The sequence below is a fragment of the Condylura cristata genome, unplaced genomic scaffold, assembly GCF_000260355.1.
Source record: "Condylura cristata isolate star-nosed mole 26May11 unplaced genomic scaffold, ConCri1.0 scaffold00005, whole genome shotgun sequence".
NCBI classification, from domain to species: Eukaryota; Metazoa; Chordata; class Mammalia; order Eulipotyphla; family Talpidae; genus Condylura; species Condylura cristata.
Genome location: NW_004567106.1, coordinates 65,506,470 through 65,517,121, shown reverse-complemented (window position 1 = coordinate 65,517,121; position 10,652 = coordinate 65,506,470). Strand labels below are relative to the sequence as shown.

The following is a 10,652-nucleotide window of genomic DNA, read 5'->3' as shown; positions in this document are numbered from 1 at the left end:
CTCTGTCTCTGGTGAAGCCTCTCGCCGCCCCTGAGCCTCTGGCCTGTACCCCAGTTCTGTATGCACAAATAAATAAATCTTTAAAAAAAAAATGTTCCTTTGTATGGCTCAGTTATCACTTCAATGTTTTCAATGATTGATAGTTTTCTTTCATCTTGATTTGAGATGGTTTACATGGTAAATGAATTTACAGACGAAAATAGGACTGTAGTGTTGCATGTAAGTCCATGCAACCCTCCCCAGGGGCAGAATTGGGCTGAAGGCATAAAGGAGCGTCGCAGAAGGAAAAGGTAGCCCGAGCTGGGCCCTGCGTGTGAGCACAGGTGGGAAAGAGGTAGAAAGAGTGCAGGTGCACAACTTGCCTGCAATACAATACGATTTGAAAATTACCATGACACTGAACACAGCTAGAAAGAGAGCGTGCTAAAAAGATTTTGTGGACACTAATAGTCCATTATTCTTGTTCTATCTACCAGCCCTACTTCTTGGAAGGAACGGATTTCAATTTTTACTCGCATGTAACTCTCTTTCTAAAAATATGCATTTATACTGCTAATACTTGATATGTCAGTTTTAGCCATTTACTATTAGTCCTTTTTATGGTGTAGAAGAATTTTACCACCTCCAGCTTGTGTGTGCGCGCACACACACACACATCTTCCTTCCCTTTCCATTTTCTTCTCCTTTGGTCTCTTGTCCTCCTCATGAAAAATCTGAATGTTTTCTGCTCCCTCCATATACATCAAATACCCTTAATGATTAGTTGTGTGAATTTGAGTAAGTGGATGGTCTTCTTTAGCGTAGAGTGCTTCAAACCCAGGTCAAGATGTTGGAAAATCAGTTCAGTGTGTTTTCACCAACATTTGAATAAAGAAGCAGAATGAGACAGGAGCAGTGGGCTGAACTGGGCTGGCATTGCCCAGGGAAAACAGGAGCTATTAGATCACATAGGTTAACCCTGTTTGTGTAGCTTTCATTTTAGACCTGTGTATATACTTTTGTAAGTATTGCTGTGGACCACAATAGAAAAGGTCTTTCTGAGGATCACAGTGAAAATATTTAAAATTAAAAAATATATAGAAATAACAATGGTCTTTTATGGAGCACTCATCAAGTTAACTTTTAATTTTTTTTTAAATTTATTTTATTTATTTATGCATCCAAGAGCTAAGGTACAGACCAGAGCTACTGGGGAGCAGGATGGTGAGAGGATTCACCAGAGACAGAGTGGGGAGCAGAAAAGGTGGATGGAAGAAGTCCACTGCTGAGGGGAGCGGTGGGGAGACAGGAGAGGTCTGTGTGCCCTTGGGTCAGCTCCCTGGCGGGGAAGGAACGTGCTGCAGTGGCTGCATACAGCTGCATAGTGCTGAGACTTCACCCTTTGCACCACCAGGGAGGCCCATCAAGCTAACGTTGTAATGGAAGGGTCTCCTAAGGACACAGTGTGAACACCTAGAGCGATTAAGTTTCTCTTGAGGTTTGTGTTTCAGGGTCCTGACTGGGGAATGTGTTCTGGCTTTAGGTGGGGGTCAGCACTAAGAAGAATCGAATCATTCATTCCATAGCTTACTTAATCCCCCACGCCTCACCTCTGCTTCCTCTCCTGGTGGTTTAAGCTATTCTACGTGAATTATCTCTATCAAAGAACCACTAAGAATTTCTAGATGAGTCAGCACTTGCTTTCACCCCACCATGACCTAATGATGTGAAAGCCTGCCTCAAAAGACAAGCAGCGAGAGTCTCTCTCTCCCTGCCCAAACTCCCTCTCCCTCTGAGATGGCTAAGACCTGGGTGGTCTCTGATGTTGCTTTATTGCTCTAGACAGCCCAGGTTTTTGCTCAAAGGTAAGGCAGCTGGGCTATCTAAAAGAACAGATGTTAGTAGGACCTAAAGCTTTTAACACAAAGTTAAAAACAATTTTCAAGCTGGGACCAGAAATATATTAGAAGCTGAGCATGTGCTGGGAAAGGGGTGGAAGTGGATGACGTGGCAGCGAGCCCTCCCCGTGGGGCTCCATGGCACTCTGCACCTGCTATGTGACCCTCGGCCTGAGCTCCTCCTGGGTGCTTGGCCCCTGCTGGGCCCAGGCAGAAGTAAGGGGCCAGGTGGGTGGTAGCAGATGAGGCAGAACAGGTGGAGTAGGAAATACCTATTTTTAGGTACTAAGCCTTCCCGTTCCAAAAATAGATGTAAGATGCTCTGGCTTGGGAAGCAGCTAGAAGTTCTGTGGACACATTGGTATGTGACGGTCAGGAAGTGAATGCAGTTACAACCTGCTCAAGTCAGAGCGAGAGGGGTCTCTGCTCCGAACGCTGCGGCATTCCTCTCTGACCTGGACACCTCATTCAGAAGGACATAACATAGCCCTCAGGCACTGACACATCCAGATCAAACGACTGCATCAATGACCACCATTTCCCAACACTTACACCAATGCTGAAGTTTCTCCAGATGGAACTGTTGCCATTCTGATGAGTATCTCATGACCCCTTGTGGGGACATCACAGGCGACTCTTGTTATTCTTTCCAAATGCAGTGTTTTTCTTCTTTTCATGCATATTTAACTGAAACATTTAAAATTCATCAGGTTCCTTTCCTCCTGAACGACCGAAGGACCTTAGAGTCCTTCCATTCTCAGCGACTTTCCCATTTTCCTGCAATTTCTGTACAATATTTTAGTTGTGCAATTGATCCTGATGATTCGCAGATAGCTTATTTGGGAATTTGCCAACTCGTTCAAATTTGCTTGCAGCCCCGGAATCAATACTCACCCTGCTTGCACGGACTCCTGTGCAGCAGCAAATCTAGTTGCCCGGATGTATGTTCCCAGCTAGGGTCGAACGAGGTGATTCTCGTGGCTGCATGCTGTCCTCATACGTAAACAAATGTTCTTTTTGTGATCTCCTTTGTGCTAGGTTTTCTGCATTGTTGTGCTTTTTAGAGTAATTTTGTTGTTTAAAATGGTCCCCAAGCAGAATCTTGACATTTGATCCCGTGTTTCTAAATGCAAAAGGTTGTGATGGGCCCTTAGGAGAAAATCCGTATTGGATCAGGTCTTGGATATATGTGGGTCTTCAGTTCAACTTGCTAACCTATTCAGATTGTATCTCTTCCCCCCACCTCCCAACTCTACAGCTCATCAAACACCCATTTAAAAATATATATATATATATATATTTGTTTATTTGTGCATTCAGAACTGGGGTACAAGCCAGAGGTGCAGGGGCAGTGAGAGGATTCACCAGAGACAGAGTGGGGAGCAGAACAGGTAGATGGACGAAGTACACTGCTGAGGGGAGCAGCGGATAGGTCAAGAGAGGTCTGCTGCACCATGTGGGTCACCTCTGGGGCGGGGATTGAACTCATGCTGAAGTAGCTTTAGTTTCTTTGTGCTGTGCTTTAACCTGCTGAGCCACAAGGGAGGCCCTGAAACACCCATTTTTAATTAACAATCGATGAGAAAATACCACTTTCTCATTTCTGACTTTTGAAGTATTTCCCTTCCTTTAAAAACCTGGCATTCATTAAAAATGATATATTCTGGGCCCTCCCTGGTGGCGCAGCCCGTTAAAGCACAGCACTAAGGAAGCTAAAGCCACTTCCTCATGAGTTCGATTCCCGCCTGCCCCGGAGGTGACCACATGGCGTGGCAGACCTCTCCTGACTGCCCGCTGCTCCCCTCAGCAGTGTACTTCATGGATCTGCCTGTTCTGCTCCCCACTCTGTCTCTGGTGAATCCTCTCACTGCCCTCCACATCTGGCCTGTACCCCAGTTCTGTATGCACAAAATAAATAAATCTTTAAAAAAAATGATATATTCTGTATTCTATCCAGACTTGCTGGTAGTCTATACCAGGGAGATTTCTCTGGACAGTGATCCAGCATATTGCTTGGAAGGAAGGACATGCTCTCCATCTGAAGAGCAGTATTGCTGGTATGGAATGTGCCCACTAGCAAAATAACAAAATCATTAAGCCTCTAGCACATCACTATCAAGAAGGGTGAAGATGACCAAGTTATATTTCTTGGCGAAGAAAAGATGATGTTCTTGGGAGTTAATAGAGATTGAACGGTATGTCTAAGCTTTTGTTCTGTCTGGACCTTTGATAAACTGTGTAATCTTGGGGACATTTCAAACTTTCAGCCATCAGTTTTGTGATCTATAAAATGCAAGTTCAACACTGGTTAATTTATGAGAACTTTCTAGCCTTAACCTCCTATAATCCTAGATATAAGGGTCCATCATTATACGAAACAGATTTGGCTTCAAAAGGCAATATTAGAATCCATAAATAGAGATAGAAAGGAGGAAATGTTTAGCTCAAATAAGGAATCTCAGATGAATGAAGTGACTCTATAATGGGATTTTGCTCAGAGATATCCTACTATATTAGGGTTATTTAGGGCACAGATCTGGCGCCAGACAGGTTCAAAATCTTAACTCTGAAAATGACTGCCTTTATTGTTCCCAGCCAGTCTTTTAAGCTTTCTACTTCAACTCTTCCATGTATGCCATAATGTGACTTAAAGAAGAATACATTTAATTATTCACATGGCCAAATAGATATTTTTGTTCATAGTTGATCTCCTGAGCTCCCCAAAGCCAGGGAACTTCCTGAGTACTGAGTGTTAAAAGTGTCTTTTGCTATGTTTAAAAAAAAAGTTAATAATTAAAAAAGAAAGAAAGAAAATAAGGGCCCCTCCTGTTGGCACAATGGGTTAGGACAGCACTATGAAGCTTTCCACAGCCGCATAGCGCTGGCCAGGGAGCTGCCCCACATGGCTTGACCCTCCCGCTGCGCCCCTCAGCAGTGTATTTCACTAAGTCTGCCTGTTCTGCTCCCCACTCTGTCTCTGGTGAGTCCTCTCACCCCTGCACCTTGGCCTGTACCCCAGTTCTGTATGCATAAATAAATAAATCTTTTTTTAAAAATGAAAATGAAGTTGTGGAAAGAACACAGAATAAAAGAGAAGTTGTAAGTTAATTAGAAATTCCAAGAATTGCTCAAAACCAACGTAAGCATTCCCCAGAATTTTTTTCAAACTTTAGGTTAAATTAATGCCCTGGCAGATTAGGGGAACATGGTAATTTGGGTGCAGATTTCAGACTCCCCAATTAACCTTTCAGCTCTTTGCCTGGGAAACTCAACCACTCAATAACCATTTAGTTTTCATAGTGTATGTCTGCCCACAGAGTTTCCTGAGCCAAATCAACTTATGACTTCTTGTATCTCATGTAACTCTGAGAGAAGATTCTCCATTTTCCTGGTGGAACTTGGAACATGGAACATGGGAGACATACAGGAAGATCACCCAATTGAAACTTGATGGACAGCTTTGATAACTACACGAGAAAGGCTGATTCCCAAACCAGCCATGTGCTTAGCTGCCTTGGGTACCCACCGGACAGCCAGTGAGCCTTTTCCCAGAAAAGACTGAAGAAATTTGCTGGCTGGGGGAGAGGTTGCTGTTCCTGCTTACTCTGGCTGCAACTCAGCACCAGAGGGACACTAGGCATCCTTCCCTTTTGCCCTCCTTACTTTGACTTCTTACTATCCACTCTGATCTGAGCAGCCTGCAGCCTGGTGACTTGGGTGGAGAAGAACACCACAAGGGTGGCTGGCACTAGCAGGCAGAGAAATATCACTGGCCATTTAAGAAGAGAGAGGTTTGAAAAGGAGCTCAGGCTGAGTAATCAGATGAGGCACTTTTGATGACAACTGGAGAATGTTAATAAAAACATGAATTTTTGAGGATATTTGTTTAAAGAACAAATTAGAATTTGTGGAATCAAACATGATTCTGTGTTTATTAGAGGATGACGGGATGTTGATATCTTTGCTGTTCCCCGACAAATCCATTCCCAGTGGTTGGAACTGAGTCAACCCTAGCTCTAGCCATTGCAAACTAGAAAGACGTTGCTAATTCATGTCCGCCATTTTATTTTTTTCAGTAGCCTTCATTACTGGCAGCTGAACAAACTTGACTCTCTCCCTAGATTTTTTTAAGGAAAAATAAATTTAACCAGCACAGTGGAGTATCCAATGTGATTCCATATTCCTACTGGAGGGCAGAAACTTCCCCCCATCACCCATCAGAGTGGTGTACAGACTACAGTCAGCCACCTACGTCCAGAGCCAATCACCAAAGCCATTTGGCCATTCCTGGGTTGTGGGCAACACACATCTCTCCTTATATAATATGTTCTCTCCTCTTCCCTCCTACTTCCTTCCAGCTCAAAGAATTCATCCTGAGTGGTTGTAATAGTATGGTTTCTGTTATTGTTATTTAATATTTATTGAATAATGGGGCCGGAAACACATCAATGGCCTCTTGACTACCAGACGACAACTATCCATTAGCTTTGATGAAGTGATCTTTTGGAAATAGTTCAACATTCGGATTGGCAAATACACTCCTGAATTACTTTCTGAGACAGAAAAACATCAAAAGGCTCCATATCTATTTCTGAGAGGAAGGTAATACATTGGTACCTCTAAGAAGTTATGCAGCTACACCCTTTGCCAGCGATCTTTGCCATTCTTCTTCTTCTCTGATGGTGGCTACTGTTGGGAGGGGATGGACACAACAGAGGGAGCAATGAGAGAGCAAGAGAAGGTAGAAGTAGATAGATATGAGAGAACAATGAAACAATTGAATAGTGAGGTGTCATTTAGGTTGCTTTAGGATGACAGATTATGATCCAGTGGCATTCTACCTCAACTCTCCATTTTCCACATTTACTAGGCTCTTGGAAGGAGAAAGAATATATGAGAAATTCTGTTTCAACTCTGTCATTTCAAAAATAAGAAAAGTAAGTATTAGAGAATGTGGATGGCTTGCCTGAGGCTACACGAGTTCTTGGTGATAAAATCAGAGCAACGGGTCTCTGGCTTTCTTCTCTGGCCTTCTTTCTAGCAGAGTCCTTCTAAGGGGGGCTTAGACCTCAGACGTTTTCCTGTAGATTTTTCCCTACCGGCCTTGTTTTGAATCCAGTGCCCATTTTGAGAGTCAGAGGTCTAGCTGGATGAGAGTAAGATGTGTGAGCTCTGGTGTGTTGGTCTGCATGTAGGCAGTGAAGAGCATTGCCTGTGGTGAGCCAACAGAACTTCTCTCCATGTCTTAAAGGGGTGCCCACATAGGCTAACGCTGTTTGGTGGCCCAGTAATAGTGAACTCGCACTGAGGTGGCTGCAGCTGGCTCTTAGTGTTGCGCTTTAACCCGCTTCACCACCAGGAAGGGCCCAGTAATGTTATTTTTAATCTGGTGAGCTGACTGGCACAGTAAACATTCAGGCGCCCCGATTAAGTCAGATCAGCAATCTCAAGTGCAAGTTTACAATGAGTCAAGTATGATTTATGGTAATAGACACCATTTTTGGGGTACCTGGAGAGAAGTTATAGAGCCATCGCACTGCCCCAAAGTTGCTGACACCCTAACTGGGCAGAAAACGACAACAAATAGTTACTTTAAATATTAAGTAGTGTTATAATAGATGGTTTCAATATTAGTGTTAAGGAAAGCAAGGTTTACAGTGATGTTCCTTAACAGAGCCCAAGAACCTAGAACTTCTGTTATTGCTCTTCAAAATGAACCATTTTTTATAACATCTATTTTTTTTAAAGATTTATTTATTTATTTGTGCATACAGAACTGGGGTACAGGCCAGAGGCTCAGGGGCGATGAGAGGCTTCACCAGAGACAGAGTGGGGAGCAGAACAGGCAGATCGACGAAGTACACTGCTGAGGGGAGCAGTGGGCAGGTCAGGAGAGATCTGCCGTGCCATGTGGTCACCTCCGGGGCTGGCAGGAATCGAACTCATGAGGAAGTGGCTTTAGATTCTCAGTGCTGTGCTTTAACCCGCTGCGCCACCAGGGAGGGCCAATATAACATCTATTTTTAAAAAAAGATGTATTTATTTTTACACAAAGAACTCGGGTAGAGGTCACAGGTTTGTGTGTGTGTGTGTGGAGGGGGCGGGGCGGTGAGAGGACTCACCAGAGACAGAGCAGGGAGCAGAACAGGAGGATTGACTGAAAGTCCACTGCTGAGGGGTCTGCTGTGCCGTATGGGACACCTCCCTGGCCGGGGATCGAACTTGTGCTCCAGTGGCTGCCCATAGCTTCAGAACACTGTGCTTTAACTTGTTGCACCACCATGGAGGATCCATCTAGTATATTGTTCTGCATGATCTGACATCCTCTCAATAGTGAATGACTTATGATTTCAGAAGTCACATTTACACTGATCATCAAGACTATTTTGTGACTTGGTTAATGAGTTTGGAACAGAGCTGGAATTACTATGTAAATGATGCCTTTGTGCTAAGCAAGGCCTTTTAACATGGGAACGGGCTGTTTAGCCAAGACCTCAAGTAATCACAGTATAGAAATACGACATAATCATAGTATAGAAACATGACTAGAGAGTTAAATATTCTCAATGCACACATCTAAAAGAAGCTGCTCTGGAATGAACAGGAAGGTGGTGGTTGAATCTGAGGAAAACAACAGTATCCATCCCACATTGAGAGTGTGATCTTTGAATATTTGGGTCATGCAGGTGATTTGAATTTGAAATTGAAAGTGATTTGGGTTTTATTGTTGTGTAACTAATACAAGGATTTTATGCCTTATTTTGTAAAACATTAGTTATCATGGAAAGGTTTAATTGAATCTGTGGGAGTCTATAAGGACTTATTTTTCTGTTTAAGAAAGTTCAACAAGAGGTTAAATGCAGCACTATGATGCTATTAGCTGCCACTTTTGCAGGAGTTCAGTTGATCCCCAGCCAGGGAGCTGACCCATATGGCACAGCAGACCTCTCCTGTCTCCTCGCTGCTCCCTTCAGCAATGAATTTCAGTTCTGCTCCCACTCTAGCTCTGGTGAATCCTTTCACCCCCTGTATCTCTAGCATACACCCCAGCTTTTGTATGCATAAATAAATAAATCATTAAAAATATAGGAGTGTTCAGCACTATTATGTATGAGGATTGAGAAACAGCAGTACACAGAGAGTTGAAAGGAATTTAAGTACGTGCAATCAAAACTGCTTTCAGACCCCTGGCACAGCAGAAGCTCCTGGATGAGGAAGGTTAAATTACCATCATTCAATTAAAGACCCAACTCACTAGGAAAAGGGGAGTGTAAAAAGCTCCATGCGAGGCTCTGAGGCTCCGTCACGGCAGATTGGCCTGAATGAGGGCTGCTGATGGCTCTGGTTCACCGGAGGCCCCTGGTAATAGAAGCAAAAGCAGACCTCTGAGCACTGTCTTTGTTTCAAGCAACTCTGATCCTAAGAGGAAGAACATTTGTCCTTAGGGAAGTTTTCTCACTCCAACCAGCATCATCTCAGAGAGACAGAAAATGAAAAACTCTTTGGCAAGTAATTCTACCTCGTAATTCTGCATTATCTTTGATTAATGAAGAGGGAAGAGTAAGCGCCAATGTTCCAAAATATGGAGCAGAGGTTGGCATCGAAGCTTAGATGTCTCCATCAAGAAATTAATTCATTCCTTGCTTGCGATTGCCGCTACCTGGCACCACTCCTTTGGATCCATCTTCTTAGGAGAACTTATTTTCCTTACTCATGGTAGGAGACAAAAATCAAAGAGAGATTTCAATAATTTGGGCACTCTGCTTATATTCAGGTTTATTTTTTTTTCCAGAACATAGTTTTTCACCTCTTGTTTCAGAGGCTTTACTCAAACACATTTTTTTTTCAATTGTAGTTTTTAAAAAAAATGTGCCATCTTAACCATTTCTAAGCATGCAATTCAGCAGTTATATGCATGTTCATGCAGTTATGCAGCAATCTCCAGAACAGAACTGCACCATTAAACAATACCTCCATTCCTCTTAGCCCATATCTCAGGCTCCATATCTTAGACCATATCTTTGACTCCTCTAAGCACCTCATATAAGTGGAAACATACTGTATATATCTTTTGTGAGTGGTTTATTTTGTCTACTAAAGTGTTCCAAAGGGTCATCCAGGTTGGAATCTATTTCAGAACTTCCTTTCCTTTTTAAAGGCTGAATAATATTCCATCCTTCATATACACCAGATTTTGTTTCTCCTTTTATCCATAGATGGATACCTTGTGTGCGTCTACTTTTTGGCTATTTTGAATAGAGCTGCTATGAAGATGGGTATGCATATTTGTCTCCTCTAGGTCCTGCTTTCAATTCTTTGGGATAGATATGTGAGAAGTGGAATTACTAGGTCAAATGATAATTTTATTTTTAATTGCTAGGGAATTGCCACAATATTTCCCAAGTGTTTGAACTGTTTTACTTTTTCTCTAACAGTGGACCAGTCTTTCCGTTTCTCCACATTTTTATTAATTCTGGTTATTTTCTGTCTTTTTCATTTTGTATTTTATTTTTTAGTAGTCATCTTGTTGAATATCAGGTGGCAGATAGCATTGGTTTTGACTTGCATTTCCCTGATGATTCATGCTGTTGCCCACCTTTTCATTTGCTTGATAGCTATTTGTAGTTCATGTCTGGGGAAATGCCTGTTCAGACTCATTGCCCATTCAAAAATTATTTGTTCTGGCCCTCCCTGGTGGCGCAGCGGGTTAAAGCGCAGCACTGAGAATCTGAAGCCACTTCCGTGTGAGTTCGATTCCCGCCTGCCGCCTGCCCC

At 42.9% G+C, this 10,652-nt stretch overlaps 1 long non-coding RNA gene across 1 annotated transcript in view; it reads right to left on the bottom strand.

Moving 5' to 3' along the window:
• Positions 1-7,868: 7,868 nt before the first annotated feature.
• LOC105853237 overlaps positions 7,869-10,652 on the bottom strand; it is a 12,923-nt gene continuing 10,139 nt past the window's right edge. The window contains exons 2-3 of the long non-coding RNA XR_001145082.1: positions 9,133-9,236; positions 7,869-7,894 (exon numbers count right to left, since the gene is read on the bottom strand). This is a non-coding gene — a long non-coding RNA (uncharacterized LOC105853237). The remainder of the gene's footprint in view (positions 7,895-9,132; positions 9,237-10,652) is intronic.